This window comes from Anoplolepis gracilipes, chromosome 2, assembly GCF_047496725.1.
Source record: "Anoplolepis gracilipes chromosome 2, ASM4749672v1, whole genome shotgun sequence".
NCBI lineage: Eukaryota > Metazoa > Arthropoda > Insecta > Hymenoptera > Formicidae > Anoplolepis > Anoplolepis gracilipes.
In genome coordinates, this window is record NC_132971.1 from 4,834,579 (window position 1) to 4,854,545 (window position 19,967).

Below are 19,967 nucleotides of genomic sequence, written 5' to 3' on the forward strand. Positions count from 1 at the left end.
AAAATTTGTTTTTTTTGTCTGCTTGCATTCGTTATGTCCAATGATTAAGCTGTTGGATGCTTTTCTCACTTCACGGCAAATAGGTTGAATTTGTAATAGGCTCACGCACTATGCTTATTAAATATATTTTAGATGATGCAGAACCCACGGATTGATACAAATTTCAGTTATTAGGGCGGCACCATGTGTAATCGGACTGAATTACATCTCGAATTACCGGGACACTCCCAGTGGTTTCTAACGAGCTTTTTTTACGCTCGTCAATATATAATTCGTAAAGCTTGGTGTGTCTTCGACGAAACATTTAATGATCGCGTTGAAGTGCGCGATTATAATTTGCCGCATTTTGTTTTTGTTTTTTAATCAGCGATTGCGTCGGTCGGTCGGGACGCGTTTCATCATCGCAATAAAACGCACTGTTATTTTGTGAATTAACGTTTCGCTAATTTCTGCCGCAGGTGAAGCAGCAGCGCGGATTCGACGACCAGGACGAGTGAAGCGGATCAACGAGTTTGTACGTCGGTGTTGGTGAGTCTCTCTCTCTATATATATATATGTATATCTTTTGTATGAAGTCTCTTTGTGCTGCTTTCAATTTAACACTACTCTTAACACTCTATATATAACACTCTAGTCATAAATATCTCTTCTAAATTTTAAGTATTTGTTACTACATTCTTTATTAATGCGTGGTTGAAAATGCAAAATGCGTTAAAAATATTGAAAAATGCCTTATCAATTGTAAAAATAATTTTATTTGATACTCCGAGTTATCTATTTCTCCGTTAAAAATTGAAATGTGCGTAACGGACGCTGTTGAGTATTTCACTGCTTCTTCACGATCAAGCGATCCATCCTTCGCGGATAAATCCTTTATACGCTTCGGCTCGTTCGTCCATCCGTCAGAAAACCACGCGGAATCCTTTGTCCCCTCGGACCGGTCCAAGGAATTTCCGTGGATAGAATAAAAAGGGCCGGACCCATAATACCGCGACGCGCGAGAGGACCCTTTCGATCCCTTTGAAACGTCCAAGGAATATACCGGGAGGGGTTGAAGGCGACCACGGGGGTGAATGCAATATTATTCAAAATCACGAAAATCTCCGGTAGAATTTCGTTATTTTCGAGGCCCAGTCGGAACCGTAGATGCATATCTTACATCCTTGAATGGGCCACCGTACGGGGTAAGCACCGGCCGATGTTTGTTCGACATTTCTCTCTTTTCCCTTCTGCGTCACAAGGTGAGAGTCTAGAACCGAAGGGTGAGAGTGATGCAGGTAAAAAGGGTCAAACGCGCTCACAAAGGACATCTCTCGCCCTCACATGCTCGCAAGCACATATGCGTGCAGCACGCAATCATAAAAGCGACATTTCGATCTTGCGCCGAGAGCGAATCGAATCGATTGAAAGAGAATTCAAGACGATTTTCAAGGGTTGATTTTTGTCTTCGTCTCACCGGAAAAACCTGCCCTGCCGCATACATCACCGACTGCACGGATAGCATGCATGTGTGATATAGTTTCCGCAGCTGCCGTTATGCAGCTCTTTTTTCACATTTTCACAAAGCTCACCAGGTGCGTGGTTAAAATTATTGGAATAATCGACATTAAGAATTTTCGCACAGAAAAAATTAGTTTGCGAAGTAATATTTTATTGCACTTGTTCGCTAGTGTCCCGGACTTCAACTCGGAAATCTTTTATTCCGCGCCTCAACCCTTTCACAGGTGTATTCTATCGGAAGGGAAACCCTTTCCTTTCGTATTGTTCGCAGGTTTCCGCTAACTCTTTCGGTACATCACCGGTTAGGATTTTGGGTTAGCGGACCGGAAGGTCGAACGAGAAATTGTGTGATTAACGGTATAGTAGAATAACTTGTGATAAACTATTACTTGAGCTGGTGCAATATTTTTGTACAATATTTGTTACTGGTATTTTTATATTTTTGCTTCTTGATAAAGATTAACCCAATTTTAAAAAATATAATGCCAAGTTTGATTGGATAAAAAGATTGGAAAAAAGACTTTTTTTTCTTCAAGTTTAAACGCGTTTCGCCATTTCGCTCAAGAAGAAAAGATTTCTTTTTTGTGTAACATGTTACGTAAACTCGAAACGTTTGCAAGAGACAGGACCCGGCTTGCAGGTTCGAACTTGCACAGATCTTCCGCACAGATCAGTATTTGGATCTCGTCCCAAAGTCTCGCGCAAAAGAAAGCGATCCTGCCGGATGCGAGGACCTGCCGCAAAGTTTGAAAAGCGAATCTAACATGGGGGTGGATGCATTCTCGAGGTTGTGTGAAAAAGTCCCTTTTAAAAGGACGCGACCTAACTCTCTCGTGCGATGCATCGACACGTACTTTTCAATGGCGGAATTTCGTCATCCTAGATGCGCGCTATAGAAAGGGGGAAGGATTCGTATGGTTACGGACAACTGTATCCATGACGCATAAATTTTGCTCGGAGCATCCTTGAAATTCTCACTCGTTGCTTCTGTACAATGTCCTGGTTCGAATCTTCTTTCATCATCCGCATTAAATTCATAGAAAGTAATCTTCACCTTGAAATATGTGAATTCTTTGTGCTACATATTTATAAAAAAATATACTTTTTACAATATTTTACAAATTTATACACATGCGTATTTCTTATTTAAATAAAACATTTTTATTTAAAAGATTATAAAACTTCAACTCTAATTGAAAATATAAATAATTATCATTATAAAGATAATTATTTATAATATTTCTAAATAGAAATATTAAAATTTGCTGAAAGCTTGAGTATTCATCCATCTTAAATCGAAACCACATATCGCTAATAAAAACGTCAATGCATTCATATGATGAACTTGATAGGCTCTAAGATCAACATGAGAATCCTAATATCAAACATTACTCGGTACACCAAGTTTGAGAGTCGACAAACTTCTTGGAGGACCGTACGATGATATTCCTTCGATATCGACCTTTCGAATCTAAAATCCTCGAAGGTTTTGCGCGTCGAAAAATATAGCTTGGAAAGAGTCCGTTTCCATTTACGAGAGTCGCCATTATGCCCTTAAATAAACAGCTGTTCCTCGCAAGTCCTGCACCTATGTAAACACAAGATCCTGACGAAACTGCCGCATGCTCGGTCGATCCGTGTGATTCATCCGACCGGGGTGAAGGAAAAAAAAATCGAGCGCGAGGGAGGATAGTTTTGAAAGAAGAGTGTCGGAAGGAGAGGGTCGCATTGAAGATCGCAGGACCGTGAATCTGCCTCCGGGGCACGGATCCATTCTTAAAGGATTATCATTATAAATTATACATTTCCCTTCTTCCCTTTCTGTCACCTTCTACGCTACCGTTGGATGACCGGTAGCGTCTTAAGGATTTCTATTGCAGGATTAGCGTGGACCGTGTCATCGTGGTATCCTGTCTATTCGATTCGTTCTTCAAAAACGGAGATGCTCGTGAACTCTCTTCGTTATGAATTTTTTTTTTTCTAAACTATGCCGCTTGCACATGAGTAGCATTCAATTCGAATGCGTTTTATTTCTCGAAGATAGAATAGCTTCAGGATTCAGTGATATTGCAGATACGCGAGCTCATAAATCCATTGGATTCGCAAAGCGTAGAAAATTGCAACAGACAGCATCCCCCGAGGCAAATGCGCACGAGAAAGCGTATACATGAAAATCAGAATGTTTTAGCGCGAGGAGAAAATTACTTAGCAAATATATGTTTATTAATATTTTATCATATCCCGATATTATATAAATATTATAATAATATATATTACTGATAAATATGTAGTGGCAATTTTAAAGCATATAGGTTTTTTACATCTCATTTCATGTATTATATTTTTAATTATTTTTATTTGAACCATAAAACAATTTTAACTTATTAAGCCCATTTTTATGTAGGTTATATTTTATATTTTTATGTAGGTTATATTATATTAAAACAATGATTTAGCGCAAAAATAATTTTGTTAAACAAAAAGAAATTATGTTTTGCACGTTAAATTTCATTTCAAATAATTACGACAGTGATAAAAGAACTATAAAAACATGGTTATATCAAGGAGAGGAATAAGAGGAGAATTTCTCTCCTTTCAAGATGTTCGACAGAAATTGGCTGTAAAAGTGCAATACATTTATTTCAAAAATTTTATTCACAATTTTCTCTTGGATACATAGAAATCTAAGCATAATGCAACACGGCGTTTAATTTCATTACGATTTATTACGAGTTGGCATCTATTGTGTATCGGGCCCACAAAACGCCCGATGCTGATTCACTCGTCGGCATGATAATGTTCTTGAAGAGCCGCCGTGCCGTCTGGGCTCGCCCCAAATCGTCAATGTACGATAACAATTATTCGAAAACGTTCGTTTGATGCGACAATGACTTTTCGCGAGGAGGAGGAGACGGTCATCGCCGATGGCGTCTCCTACTTCTTTGTGCGTCCACGGTCTTTTTTACGTAGATGCGGAGAAGTAGTTTGATGGGTCTCTTTGGTCGCGGCTCGATCCTTTTCTCGAACACGAAGGGTCCTGTGGGCGGAGCGGTTGGCCGAGAAAGAGCCTCATTCGGGTCCGGCAACAAGGATTCTCTAGGATCCTGACCAGCGGGATAAGGAACGAGCTTTCAAAGAGGCTGAAATTGAACACGTGCAAGGGTGAGTCAGAGCAACCGAAGGAAGAAACGAGAAGAACGGTGAAAAAGAAAGAGAGAAGAGCGGCCCCTGAACTACGTAGGCCCTTGGGAGATTTCTGCGTTAGATAACGCTATTCTCGCAGGGCTGCTGCTTTTTCTCTTTTATAAACTTTATTATGATTGTCGTAATTATTTGAGGGAATAATCGATGTGCAAAACATATAATTACTTCTAATGTATTAATTGTATTTGCAATAAATCTTTATAATGTTTCTGACATAAAAATGTATAAATAGCTCAGAAAGATATTTTATGAGAATATTATTATAAATATTTTTACATAATATTTTTGTGACGCAAATATTCAAATAACAATTTTTACTTGATATTTATATTTAATTTTATATGAACATTTGGATTATTAGACACAAAACTTTAAGAGTTGATACTAAATCTATAGGAAAATTTAAAAAGGGAAATATTAATATTGATTTAAAAATAGATGATAAAAATAGATGAGAAAGGCTAATCATAATAAGACCTGCATTTACAAAAACGACCATACCGTTATCAATGATCTTGCTCATTTTTCTTCAAATATCACATGACTCATCAAATGCTATAAAAAATTAATGAGTCGGCAAAATTGAAAATACTTTTCATTCTTAGATAAAGATTACGCAATAATCTTCCACTCGGAAATCTCTGATTTTATAAATGAAATTCTTGAAATTTTTTCGATGCCCTAATGCGGCCCTGCGTGCCTTGAGCTCATCATTTATCTCGTCTATCCTCCAGAGTCGAGACTCCTAGATATCCCTCCGTACTAACCTAGATGCCTAGAGAAAAGCCATTTTTTTTTTCGTCCGTGTCCGGCATATCCATTAGAACACGTGCATCCACGGCCATAACAAGTGCCTCGTCGATGCTATAAACCCCCGAGAGGCACAAAAAACCGTGGTCCGTCCAGAGAGATCTCCCTTTCTCTCCTGTCCTTTCTTCTTTCCTCTTACTCTTCGCTGGTCTTCTTCCTTGTAACATCCGAAATAGCCTAATGACTATTATAATCTTCCCGTACGTCGGTGGCATGCTTTCTTTTATTCTTCGCGCAGGAACTTCCAACGCGGGGAAAGAAATCTTCCGTGTCATTACGTTGGCGTGATGAACAACAGCTCGAAGGGGGGGGGGGAAATCCCTTCCGTGTTATTATAAGGTGATTTCGTGGCGTGCGTGGAAATTGGTATCTTTTCTTGTGTAAGACTTTTTTTTATACGCGATCTCCACGTGTTTGAAAAGAAAACTGGATTTTTCGTGGAAGGCTTTTCTTCCTCATTGCGTTGCATAACAATATTTTTATCGACCGTCAGTGAAACAATAATGTTCTTATGAATGATACAAAAACAGGTATAACGATTAGCTATCTTTTGTTTTAAATAAATTTTTTATTAAAAAAAATAATTACATATATATTATATAGGATTAACTATCAGAAAAGCTTTCAAATAAGGTTATTATTATATATATTTTAAATTTCTTTATGCCCAAAAAATATAGAGTGAACAATATAGTTAAATTATGTGCTCGAAAACTTCCGATTACGCGCTTCCGGTTCAATAATTCCCGAGATATGGAAGGGCCTTTTTTAGTTTGATCAATGTTTTGAACGTCGTTGAATCGTAATTTCGTAGTTTTTTGTGAACCGTCGAGCGTGTGCTGCTCCTTTTCGGCGGCGATTTCCGCTCGAAAGAAAACGCCATAAAACCTTCGTCGCGTTTGTTTGTCGCGAGTGTTCGAAGAAGAACCTTATTTCTTATCTTATGCCGCTTTTCTTTAGCCAGCCAAGTTCTGCCAAATCGCGTTATGCGATGCTTGATGCAACATTAACGTCGCGTATCATCCGAAATCGTGTTATTAAATCACTTTTAAAAGATTTAATTACAGTCTTACCTTTTTCGGACTCGGGATAACGAACGAGGCGTCTGGTTCTCACATCAACTGACAACAAGAACGAATCTGAGCAATTACTTCTCGCATACACGGTTTCTCTTCTCGGGTGATCATCGGGTGGTAACTGGTTGGTCCTTTCCAGAACCAAAATTGTTCCGTCAAACTCGTCGTCGCCATCGTTGCGCAATTAACAATTAAGGGAATATTATTTTAGCCTGTATTACGTGTTTTGATAGTTGGCAATGTTTTGCAGAATTTTTGCGGATAACTTTTTATTTGCTTCTATGTAGTGTTATTTAATATTTGAAAAAACTTTTGTTTAAAACGTATTTGCTAAGGTATTCACAACACGTCGTAATTTAAAAAACCTTGGAATGAAATAATTAAAAAGATAGAAAAATTTCAATTGCTCATTTTGAGATTTAAAATTGATTTAAAATTAAAATTAAAATGATGCAACTCATATGAAGAAGGTTTAAAATTTAAAGTTTATAATTGAAAGCTATATAACATTTGTGACTGTTACGAAACCAATTAGTCTATCATAGTTATGAAGAAACGAATTTCTGGTACAAAGTTTGCTCACAGAATTCGTCGTGATCTTTTGCGGGGTTGCATCATTTTTAGCCGAACAATCAGTGCGGATAATTCGACAGCTGGTCCTCGTCTCTTTGATGGCAATGAGAGCCTTGTAAATAACGTTTAACCGAGAGTAAGGAGGGGGTGTATTGATAGCCGTAGAGGTACGGAATGATCTGTCGTCACGGAATATTAGGGCGGCGATCTCGAGAAAGAAGGGTGGCTGCGACAAAAGTGGCTCGTCCGCGAGGAAAGAAAGAAGGGGAGCGGCGGAGAGTCTTCGAAATCGGCGTATCGGTCGGTTCAAAGGCGAGAAACGAGAAACTCAACAGGCCCGGCCAGGCCCGGCTAACGCGGCGGAACGGGTGGTCCCCATTCGTGCATTTTAGGCCGCCACTGCTCCTCTTTATCTTCCTTTGAACGCTCCTGTTCCGATCTTTCTACCGGACGACGCGAAAATCAGCGTGACGCGATTGCCTTTTCGACCTCGCGGATTTTTTTCCGCGGCCGTCGATTTTATTCATTCGCCGAACACCTTGGATCAGGATGAAAAACGGTGGTCGGGATGGTTAATCTTCAAATAGGGCCCAGAGCGACCGTGAAAAATGCGACACAAAATGTCTCACGGTATTGCGCGCGTTATTCGTCGTGGAAAAGTGGCGCGAAAATTCTGCGGCGTGTCGACCTCGCGTGGAAAATTATTTCGATCTAGAACGGACTTGCCGAGTAATTTTCTTATTTGGAATCCACTTCATACTCGTTTTGACGAAATCAAGCGACGGATCGTTGAATCGTCACGGATCTTGTTTGCCAAGATGCCAAATCGGATAATTTTATTAGTCGTATCTAATTTGGGGGAACCCTTCGAATTGATTATGCGTATGAATTTAGTAAATGAAGTTTATTTTTGAGCGATTTTATATTTCTTGTCAAATTGCATGGTACATTATTGTTAAATAATATCGGAAAAATATGTGAAATTAAATATTTATATATGTTAAATCAAATAATTAAAAATTTATAATATTCGAAACTTAAATTCGTCATGCACAGGAAATTTTAAAATTATTACGTTTTTTTATATTTATATATATATATATATTTTTGAAATATATTTTTATAAATTTTAATAACACCAATTCCGTATTTTTTATGTATAAGAAAACGTTTATTTATTTTTTTTTTTTTTATTAAATGATTTTAGGATTGAAAAAAAAATATATATTTATTCGTTAGAATTTTTAAATTTTTATGAAAAATGTAAAAGAAAAAGAGTTTGATTTTTTTTATCGACAAGATACTTTATGATACTTGCAATAATTTATACAGAGTGCAGCTGCAAACTAAGAACTACGATGATGATTGAAACCGGAGGTGTCGTTTTAGCATCTTTACAGAAGATGGTAGTTCGATATTGTGCGAATATGTTGATGTTATTTTTTTTTTTTTTTGGTGGCTTACCTTCGCTGATGGCGTCACCAGTTTCATCATGCGTGTAAGCCCACACCTAGTAGCCTTTTTACAAGCGTTCGTATCGTTAAATTCCTCCAATGGCGCGTAAAGATGCCCGAGGTAGGACCTCGTGTTTTCCAAATACGCATTCTATGACTAGCTCCGCTTACGGATCAAAGTGGGACCTAATCGGGCTCAATCTAGGAAAAGATTTAGACAAGCGCAATAGAGTGCCCGCGTCTTTGACGCATCTAGCAGCCCGTTACGCATGGACGATTTTTCTCTTACACCTTTTTGGACGAGACGTACGTGATCCGTGATTTTAGCTGCGAAACGTGCAAACGCGCAGGATTAGGTGTCGCGAAGGGCTGCTTATAAAGATCCTTACAACCTTTACGCATTGATCTTACAATCTCATGGAATTTGCACATGGACGTAAAGAATTATACACGTGGATTGACGACGTGTGTGGCTATTACATAATTGTACAATATTATATATATATATATATATATATATCGTAGCGTAATGGTTATTTTAGGAAAATAGCTTTTGACTAGACAAATGTTATTTGGCTAGTCAAATGGCTTTCATTCGTTTATTTGTATTCAAATGCTATTTTGTCTGAACACTATTTAGGAAAATAGAAATAAAGATTATTTTGTAAAGCAAAAATAAAACAAAAATGAATATTTAAAAATAAAAATTTAGTGTGTTTAAAAATATACTACTTTGATATTTTTTTTTACTTCTATGCAAACAATACACTAATACATGGTCTTGGTTTAAAATACATAATAGATATTATATAAAAAATAAAAACCTCATAATACAAATTAATAACAAATGTAAAAAGCGAGTGACAGTTCATGATAAATATATTTTAATGCAAACATTTTCTTTTTATGCTTTTTTAAATTAAGATTTTTTGTGTTATCAATTAACTGATTAGAAAGAATAATGCTCTTGAAAAATACAGAATTTTAACATTTCTGAAAATATCTGTTTAAGAACATTACACAACAATAAATACTTTACTAGCGACTAATTAGACTCATATATATCATTTTGTCCCCATAAGTTCACATTGATAATAATATATATAGTATGTTTCTATAATCTTGTAAATTCTAAATTGATTTTCAGTATAATTCAGTTAATTATCTTATTAATCCTATTAAACCAAAATACTTAAATTTTTCCACTATTTTTGCTTTACAAAATAATCTTTATTTCTATTTTCCTAAATGGTGACAATTCAGACAAATGCTATTTACCTAGGAAAATAACATTTGAACACAAATAAACGAATGAAACCCATTTAAGCAGTCAGATAGCATTTTCCTAAAATAACCATTTGCCTACGACATATACACATTATATATATATACGTAAGAAATTAGATTAAAAATTATAATAATGCGTCATTGAAACTTATAATTAGAGTAAACGACTCTTACAATTTTATGCTTATGTGGAGAATGATGAGATTTTTATTATTTTCACAATTTTTTCATAAGTTATACATTGCATGATGCAATCTAAATTCATATAAAAAGAAATTAATATATTATTTTTTTATATCTCAAAGATATGATATCCTAAATTACGACAACATTTTTTTACATCTTGGTAGAATTAAATCAATGCTAGTGCTATGGGTGTTATCCTTCTTATAACAGTAATTTATAAACGAGCCTTCTCATTCTTGATCTACGGATCGAGAACGTAATATCGATACGTATAACGACGATCCTTTGGAAAATTCGAACACCTGCACTCTCTCGTCGAACTTAGTTAGCCCGCATTGGGCTTTGGATCCTTTTTCCAGTCTGCCAGGGGCAGGTCTCCGCCCACAAGCCTAAGGCCCCATAGAAATTGCGCAGCGGTCCCAATTTACAGAATCGCTCCTTCGCCTTATTCCTTTTCTCGCTCCCTCGCTTCGTTCTAATTTCTCCTTCCACAACGCGGAAAGGACTCTGGATACCGTTTTAAACTAATTTGACTCGTAACGGAGCGAATCCGTTGCCGGAAGTAGGGTGCCCGCTTTGAAGAATCACCGATCCTACGGCGAAGAGAAGCAGGTTACTGCCAATTAGTGATCCTTTACCGTTAAATGACGTGACTAAGCTAGATTTTCATGAGTTTCTAATTTAACTGCCAAGTGGGTATCCAGCATTCGACTAGCGAGCAACCCTTATTCAAGATTCTGTCGTATCACCATAAAATATTATGACTCTGATTGATCCTCTGATTCAGCGCTGTTTCATTGATGTTCACAGAATTTTGATTGCTACGCGTCAACGTCTCAGCTATTTTCTATTGAATAGCGTAATCTTTTTCATCGTCACCATATGACGTTATAACAGAAAAAATTTGCATATAATTGGATTTTATATATAGCGATTAAATTATATAAAGAATTGCAAATAGTGTATTATATAAATGCATTATACAAACTGGAGATTGTGCGTGGAATGAAGTCATATTTTCCAATTCATGTTTTGTTCTTTTTTCTAATCTTGCAATACTTAATTCATTATTTTATATATTGTATTAGTATATTACAGTTTGCAACGTTTTTTTACTTTACAATGTATTGCATTAATTGATAAAAATTTTGTTTTGCATGATTCTATTTTCTAATAGATTTTATCGTGCTTTGATGAATATTCTGGATACGAACTGTTAAGAGTTTGCATGTTTTTTCACGCTCATCTCGGTTCGATCATTTACTTATACAAATAAAAAGCGCAGAATCTGTTCTCACTATCTCTGTCTGAATGCTGAGATCCTTCCTCCGATAAAGAGAAGAGGGAGATTTTTAACGCCCAAGGACTTTTATAGCCGAGATCACCTTGGGCGGTGAAGGGCGGCTTGTTTTCGTCTCGGAAGGGCTCGGATTTTCTTGTGAACATTTCACGACGGTACTTAGTTGTCGGATGCGAGCGCAATTAAACGCGAGATATTTAGTAGGCCATAACACGCGTGACATTAATTTTGTGTATGAAGTTTACGATTAAAAAGAAGGGAATGGTGGGTAATTAAATTTATGGTTGATTAAGTTAATTTTATACAATTAATGATTAACGAAGGACAGATGGTATTGTAAATTTTCGTTTTGCGATGTGTATCTAACGAGATATAATTTTTGATAAATGCTGGGCAAATTTCAAGAAACATAAAATCATGTAATTTTATTTTCCACGTTAATTTAATAAATTACGCGTACGACAGTTGATCGATAATATTTTTTAATCATTGAAAAATCTATATATGCAATAGATATATGCAATTATTTCTGTATATTTCAAAACTGATTTAATCAATGTAAGAAAAATATTAATCAGTAAAATTAATTACAGAGTGATTAAAAAAATTCAGATATATATTTTTTATTTACAATAATTATTTAAAACGTAAAATAAAGAATAACTTTTAGTACCGAAAATTTCTCCATTAAAAATTGTTCTGCAGCAACTAACGATTTTTTGCGCGGTTTTTTTTTTTTTTTTGTAATCATCACTTTACACTAATAAGCACAACGGAACCTTTTTGCTGCTCGTCTCGCAACGTAAAAGCGTCAGATCGCGAATTCGAGACGTAATCAGAAGAAATAATAATAACGTCTTCGCCGTCATATGTCGGTGGAACGGAATCTCTAATCCGCATTTCTTCCGCCCTGTAATCCCGTGGTACTTGTGACAGCCGCGATGTAGTTAGCGAGCCCTGCGGTGTCACTTTCGGTGCCCTCAGACCTGATCATCTTCATTGACGCGTGAGTGCCTCGCGAGGCGGCCGAGGCCCTTTTGAGAGGCGAAAACAGGCTGCCCTGTTCGCGCCTTCGTTTCGATCTGCTCACGAAGATATCCAAGGGCGTTAATAACAAAAGTGGGGCTTGGCGTGAAAAAAAGTCCCTGCGGCGGAGATATGAAAGAGGCCAAGGATCGCATTGCCGGGGTGTCAGGGAGGCGTTCTCGCGCCCGAACGGAGGCAGTGAAAGCGGATTCTCCCGCGCCGTTTGTTCCACACGTAACCCCGATTATTTGTATAGTGAGTTATTGTACGTTACGCACGCATATCGTGCGCGAGGGAGCGTAAAAAGAGCCTCGCGGGTGTCTTTCTCTCAGGAACGGGCGCATGCAAGAGACAGCGTATTTTAAATTTTAATTGCATATCAGAAGTTTAATCATGCGACACCGATCGATAAGAGTCGGTTTCGTGTTCACGCAACTCGTCGCAATAGAAATAATTTTAATATTGCCAGATTACTCATCCCAGAACTGTCGAATTTTCATTCTATATTAAAGTAATTTATCTTTCCTTAATTAATGTCAATTTATCTTCCTTTAATAAAAAAATATCATTTTTTATATTAAATATCTATCGACAATTTAGTATTAAATTAAATTTTTATTAAACCAAAGAATGGTAACTTAAAATAAATGTTTCTTAAAAAAGAAATTTTTTTAAAAGAATACAAATACAAATTAATTTTAAATACATATATCGATTTATAACTTAATGAATCTATATATATACAGATACGCAGTTTGTAGGGATTTACAGCATGCGTTTTTCACAGGCGACGACGCTTTGAATACTTTCAGTAGCAATAGATATCAAGCTGAGCTAGACACATTTTAAATAATACATGACAACCGACTCTCTCTATCGAAACTTTCGTGAAAAGCACGCAGTGGGTAAACTTTAATTCAAAACGATAGTGTGTTGGGTACACGCGAAACATTTCCAAAGCGTCGCCGCTGGATCGCTCGCGAACCGAACAATGTTGCAATTTCTGGGAGAAAACGACGCTTCCGTCGGACAATGTCGATTGTCGTTAAATATTTTTGTCAGCGCTTACATCTTTGTGAGGCTGACCGTCTCGTGGTATTCCACCAGGTGGACGTGAAGAAAAGAGCGAGCCGATATATCTCATATGCGCGCTGAACCGTTCACCTCTGTGGATGAAAAGTGACCAATCGCACGCGATTCGAAAGTTTATGCGCGAAAGCCCTTTTCTCCTTTCCATGACGGTGTCGATCTCATTGTGCGTCGATCGCCCTCGATCGCACCCACATGCTGAGGTGTGTCGCTCAGTTTGTACATCGCGCCGCGGGGTCGAGAGCATGTATTGCTTTAAACGAATCTTTTATCCTGAAAATACCTACTCATGAGAATGTGTGTTCTGAAATATATGATATATACAATTTTATAGTCTATTGAGAAAAATACTTTTGCAGAATTTTATACAGAAAATGATAATAAATTGTTATATTTTGAAAACATGAAACTTTATAAAAAAAATATAGACATAGGAAAATACTTTAAATTTTAAATCTTTTAAAGCTATGTTTCATTGAGTTAACATTACAAAATTATTTAAATATTATAAATTCAGAGATATAAAATTCACAACTTTTTTTAGCTTAATCTTTTCTAAAATTTGTTTCGGGAAATAAACGAAAATATTTCAGAGTCAAAGATGATCAGACAGTTTAGAACGATGTGAATTTTATGTACCGTATCTAAAATCGTTGGCATCAACGTATTTACCCGTCAGAAGTATAAAATTTGAAGAATATACTCGAACTTTTACGACGTTTCTATATCCTGCGCATCTTTTATTAGGGTTCAATTAGAAACGCGCAGTTGTATTCAATCAACATGAATATATATATTTTTGTGTTACGTTGCCGCTGCCTGAAACGCTCCATAAAACCTCTCAGATTATTGTAAAGACTTTTTCTCGCGATGGTACATTTTTCCTAATAAAGAAACCATATATTATCGTATGTGACGGCAGATAGAGACGACGTTCCATCGCGATTGCATACTTCGAATTAGAAGCCTGCTGTTACTTACGATGCGGAGTAATTTTTATGGCCCGATACCGTCTCAAGATTCTTTTTCATTTTTTATGATTTTACAAGGTTTAACGATCGAGAATTCCTTAAATTATAATTTTTAAGTTTCAAGAATTAAATTTAACTTCTTTAAGAGTTATACTCTATCCTATTTTAAATAACACATTACAAGATTAGATATTTTTTACTTTTTAAGAAATATATATATTTTATTTAAATTTTTTTGACACTATTTTAAATTTAAATTTTAAAATTTTATATCAAGGATCATTTATAGCATTATTAAGTATGACATTATTTTAAATTTAAATTTTGAAATTTTATAGCATCATTAAGAAATCTTTTTCGATTAGAACATGAATATTAATTTATACTATTTATAAGAAAATGACTATATTAAACATTTGAAAAATCGTGCACTTTTCGGTACAAGCTCCATTATCTGTTCACGAATTAACAGTTGACATTATACTTGAAACTCCCGTCGAGTTACCAAAATAAATCCCTGACGACAATGAAACGTCAATAGAGGGTCGTTGGATTTGACTGTGCTCCGTTTGCGCCCCTTTTGCGCCCCGTTTACACCCCCGTCGTATCCCAAACACAAGACAAGGACGGGCCCCGCTTCTATGGGTAACCGTAACAACCGCCGTGGGTTGCCACAATAGGAAGCATGCTGCAGTGTTGGACCATCGGTTCAATGGATTTTCCGCAGGACCGCGCAAACACAAGCAAACACGGAAGCATCTCCATTTCTTTCTATCCAAATGGCATAAAAGTTTCCTTTTCCTCGTTCTCGCAGCTTCCTGCGAGAAGAGGAGTCATCCATTGTGCCCACTTAGGGACACTGACAACTATTTCAGTCGCGAACATGTGTAAAGCTGGGGATCCGTTTAAGAATAGTTGTTATAAAGCAAGATACAGGATATGAATAACGTCATGATGACATTGAGTTTAAGTTAAGGAGGACTTAGAGTTAATTTTGAAGAAATATTATTTATATTAATTATAACTTTATAATATATCTTAATCGTCATTTCCTTTTATTATTTTTTTTTTTTTTTTCTTGAAGACAGAAAATTGTCCTCTTTTCATCTAAAAGTTAGCGCAATCCGATAATTTAACGACTCTTCCTGACAACGGCGATTCCAGATGGTCGCTTGTCTCCCCATTTGATGTCGCAACAATGGCTCCGAGGGTCATCGCGAGTCATTTGTCAAAGCTTACGGCATCCTCATCCCGAAATCGAGTATCGTCTCGTCGTGTGCGACGATGGAAACGTGAAACCGGATGTTGGGATTACGGAATCTTGCGAGATTCTTCGATCGAAGAGAGAAAAAGAAAAAAAAAGAATATTGTAAGCGTTTCCTGTCCGGTATCGAAATGACCCGTATAAAAAATCGAATAGTAAGGGGACGATGGATTACCGAGAGAAAAAAAATTATAGTAATTTGAGTTGTCGGGATTCCGAAGCGATCATCTCGCTGAGATCTTTTCGGTGAGAAAGAGAACAGGTAGGTGCGCGGCCGTGTAGTGTTACGAGATGCCTAAAAATCCGAGATACGAGCGTAACAGTGGTAGCGGGTACGGCTAATGCGTGAATCGACCGAGCCCTTCGAGGATTAGAAAAGGGCAGGTCAAACTCAAACCGTTAGAGTTTAGTAGGCGCAACAGGTGGACCGCCGATTCCGAGTCTGTTTCTCGGAAAGTATCGAGCATTCCGCGTGATGCATGACAGACGTCGCGTGACACGAATGGTTCTGATTACGGACACACTCGACGCTGTACATGGAATTGAGGGCCATTATAGGGCACTTTTTAACGCCGTTAAAAAGAAGGAGCTAGAAAAAAGGTCGTTAGGCCATCTCCCGTAGCGCGATTTGTACAGACTAAAGAGCATAACACTCTGCTATCTCATTTGGTAGTAAATTGACCTTATCTTTACTAATAAAAAAGGAGAATATTATTATTAACATTTGCGTTATATAAATATGTATTTTATAGTTGCATTTATATTATACATATATTAAAAATTGATATTTTTTAATATAAAACATTATATGAAAATTTTTTTTATTATATATGACAGATAGCAATTTAAATAATTTTTTTTTTAAATGCTAGGTTTTTCAAGCAAAAGATAAATACACGTTTTAATATCGTATTCTCTTTGTCAAAAGATTCAAAGCTTATACATATATAAATCCTGAAATAGAGATTTGTAAAAAATTTTCTTTATGTATCATTCGAAGCTCTTTATAACCGGGGGATCAGTGAGAAATATTTCCGATAGACAAAATAAAAGAAGAGTATCGGATGAAAAACAATACGCAGTATCATCGCGAGACGTTGCACGTGTCGCGAGTTTCTTATTTAAATCGTGTCCACCGCAGGTTGAAATTCGAACGCAATCAGCCCGCCCGTAAATTCATCTAGAATATCCAGTTTCATCGTTAAAAATTTAAATTGGGAGAAACCTTTCCGTTCTCAAATTGCGATAGGCAGGTAAAGATCACATTTCAGCCCTCCCCTCCGGTCGGATTATTAATCAGGCGAAATCTCTCGTTGTAGCTGCATGAAACTCAACTTGCGATTTATTGTGATGAATCCTTGCGGCTGCATTTTCTGCGCGTGCAACGCGTTGCGAACGTAATGCAATCAGCATCATATGCGCCTTAGATAAGCGATATTTCGTCATTCTGATATATATACACATATTACCACGAAATACCACTGTTATTTACTGTTTATGCAATCGTTCAAAGAGCAGCAATATTTATATATTATATATTTATATATATTTAATGCATAGTTATTTAGCATTTAATTCAAGAGCATTAATCTGAATATCTCATCGTGACTTATGCAATTTTTGTTGAATTCGTGCTTTCATCGAGTTGAAGCAAATTGTTCGTAGTGCGAAAGAAAGTTTTTTCGAAACTCCGTGCACGTTCCGTGTTATTAGGGTGCACCTGCAGTTAGATACCTTTTAGGCCACTAGAGTAACCTGTGAAAAGTCGCTTTGCTGAGAAAAAAAAAGAAAAAAAAAAAGAAAGAAATGGGTACGATACGATTTAATCCTGAACCTTGGGTCGTAATATTACGGCGGCGCCGAAAGCATCGTGAGGCTTGAATTCTTCTAAATTTTTTTTGTATCGTGGCCCCATCTTTCCCATGACATCATGTGTGCGACTGCATGTGGTCAGTGACTTTTTTTTACACACGTAAGGTTTCTTCCGAGAACGTTTTTTTTTCTATGAGAGAGCGTGGCTGGAAAAGATTATCTATTAATAGAAGTGAGCGTGCTCTGCTCGTTTTATATATCTTTTTTTCGGATTCGGGACTTCTCTGACATGTGAACGTGCCGCAATCTATAAGCCACCATTAAAGTCATATTACTTGTCTTTGAGTCTTTAAACATGCGATACAGGAAAGGAACTTCATCGCATAAATCGCAATAATAATAACAATATATATTGTGTTTTCTCATAATATATATGTTATCTTGTAAAGAAAAAAATTTGCATTATACAAATATAATTATTATGTTACTTCTATATGAATTAATCTCGTATAAATTTAAAATATTTAATACTCTCTTTGTATTTATATACAAAATTATCTCGTTTTGAGAAAAAAAAAAAAGATTTTACAATATTTTCACACGGAGAAAATTTTATATTAAAAATTACTATGGTATGTAATAAAACTATAATAACGTAATTGACGTAATTTTTACAGCTTTATATAGCATTTTGACTTGAAATGTTTCTAATGGTCCACAGTTACTATACACCATAGTAATTTTTAATATAAAATTTTCTCCGTGCAGCTACAAAATTTTTGGTACCTTCCGCGAATCTCTTTATGACAGAAATATCAGCGTACACCAAATCTGCGCATACGGAAACCCGATGATGTGAAACACGCGAATGCATATCATGTTTCGATCGAACGTTACTCGATCAGGTAAGAGCGGAAGTGGTCATTCGAAACCAATAATAATTGGCTCGAGTACGGTGGTGCGACCACCATCGAACCGATAGGAATATTCAGGCATGTGCGCGAAATTTGGTTTCACGCACCCCCCGTTGACAAAAAAGACATCACGTCCGTAATGCGAGACACACGTGGCTGAAAGTCGAAACGACTTCCCCTTCCTCTCCTCTCTCTCTTGACAAATATACTATCGGCCGACAGATTCGTGCTTCGCCGTCCGAGAAAAGACTTTTTCCAACTTGTCGGGACAAGCGGGTCCTCAGCAGTTTCCATAAAGGTATATTTAGAACAGTTATTAAAAACATTTGGACGACAGGTCGCCTTGTCAAAAGGTCATGTCTCTGCCTGATGCCCTTTTTCCTTGAAAGTCGAAGTTTGCTTATCGAACTTGTGTTAGGGTCTAGGGTAAATGAGAGGGTATCGTAAGGGGATACCCTAGGGGAAAATGTATAATTAATGACGAGTGAAGGTTTTCTTAATTTCTTCCAACGAAGAGATAAAAATTTATGCTTTGACAGATTTTACTTAACTCTATATCTTATTAAAGATCGACATTTCTATTTAATTTTTATGATTTTATTATCGAGTAATATTGTTTCTATATTTATTATTTATAGATACTGAATAATTTTTATATAAATAGGTATTGAAAAAATATTAATTATATATATATATATATATATATATATATGCATTAACCGAAAATTTGATATGACAGATGAACAATTTTTTTGTATTTAAAAAAAAATATATTTGTTGAAGAAGGCTTTATCTATTAAAGAAATTTATGAAACTTATATTGCAAAAAAACTACATTGTTAATAATACGTTTAATGAGTTAAAGGAAAACAAAATAATTAGTAATATATTTTTTATTCGAGAAAAATTATTTCTATAACATATATATTACAAAATAATTTTCCTTGAATTTCCTTTCATGTCAAATCTTCAATTATACTGTAATATTGCGACAAAATGCAGACACTCGAAACTGTCGAGTGCCACATCGCGTCAACTTGCTCTCGAGATAGAGCCGAATCTAGAGTCTCACGCGAGAGAAGCTTGGAGACATGCAGCCGTTGTTTGGCACGCACAGATAAGCGTCTTCTACTTGAGACGACACTCTCCGGTCGTCGAAGTGCTCTCCGGAGAGCCTCTCCAGAGCCGTAGTGCGCGAAGATACAAATATTTCTATCATTCAGTCGCTTCGCATAATGGACGGCGAGCCGACAATGGGCCCTTACAGCCGCGACCCTTCATTCTCCGACCACCCTCGCGCACAGTCGTAGACTTTCTCTTGAAATCCCGATCTAAAAATCAAGAACTTGCAATCCAAAAATATAAAACGGAGACGTAGCCCGCGCCATTGGCCCATTATCCACTTAGTATAGGTTTCTTCGTGCCCTTCATGTATATGGGTGTGCTATGAGTACCCCGACGAATCGTTGCTTCTTTTTTTCTCTTAATTTTCTCGCTCGCT

General features: G+C 36.5%; 1 protein-coding gene across 2 annotated transcripts in view; it reads left to right on the forward strand.

Annotated features, from left to right (window-relative positions):
- The window catches only part of LOC140675925 (tubulin monoglutamylase TTLL4), a 139,182-nt gene that overhangs the window by 47,376 nt on the left and 71,839 nt on the right, over nucleotides 1-19,967 (forward strand). For both annotated transcript variants that reach the window (XM_072910526.1, XM_072910530.1), the window contains one exon: nucleotides 459-528. The gene's annotated coding sequence lies outside the window, so the exon portion shown is untranslated. The remainder of the gene's footprint in view (nucleotides 1-458; nucleotides 529-19,967) is intronic.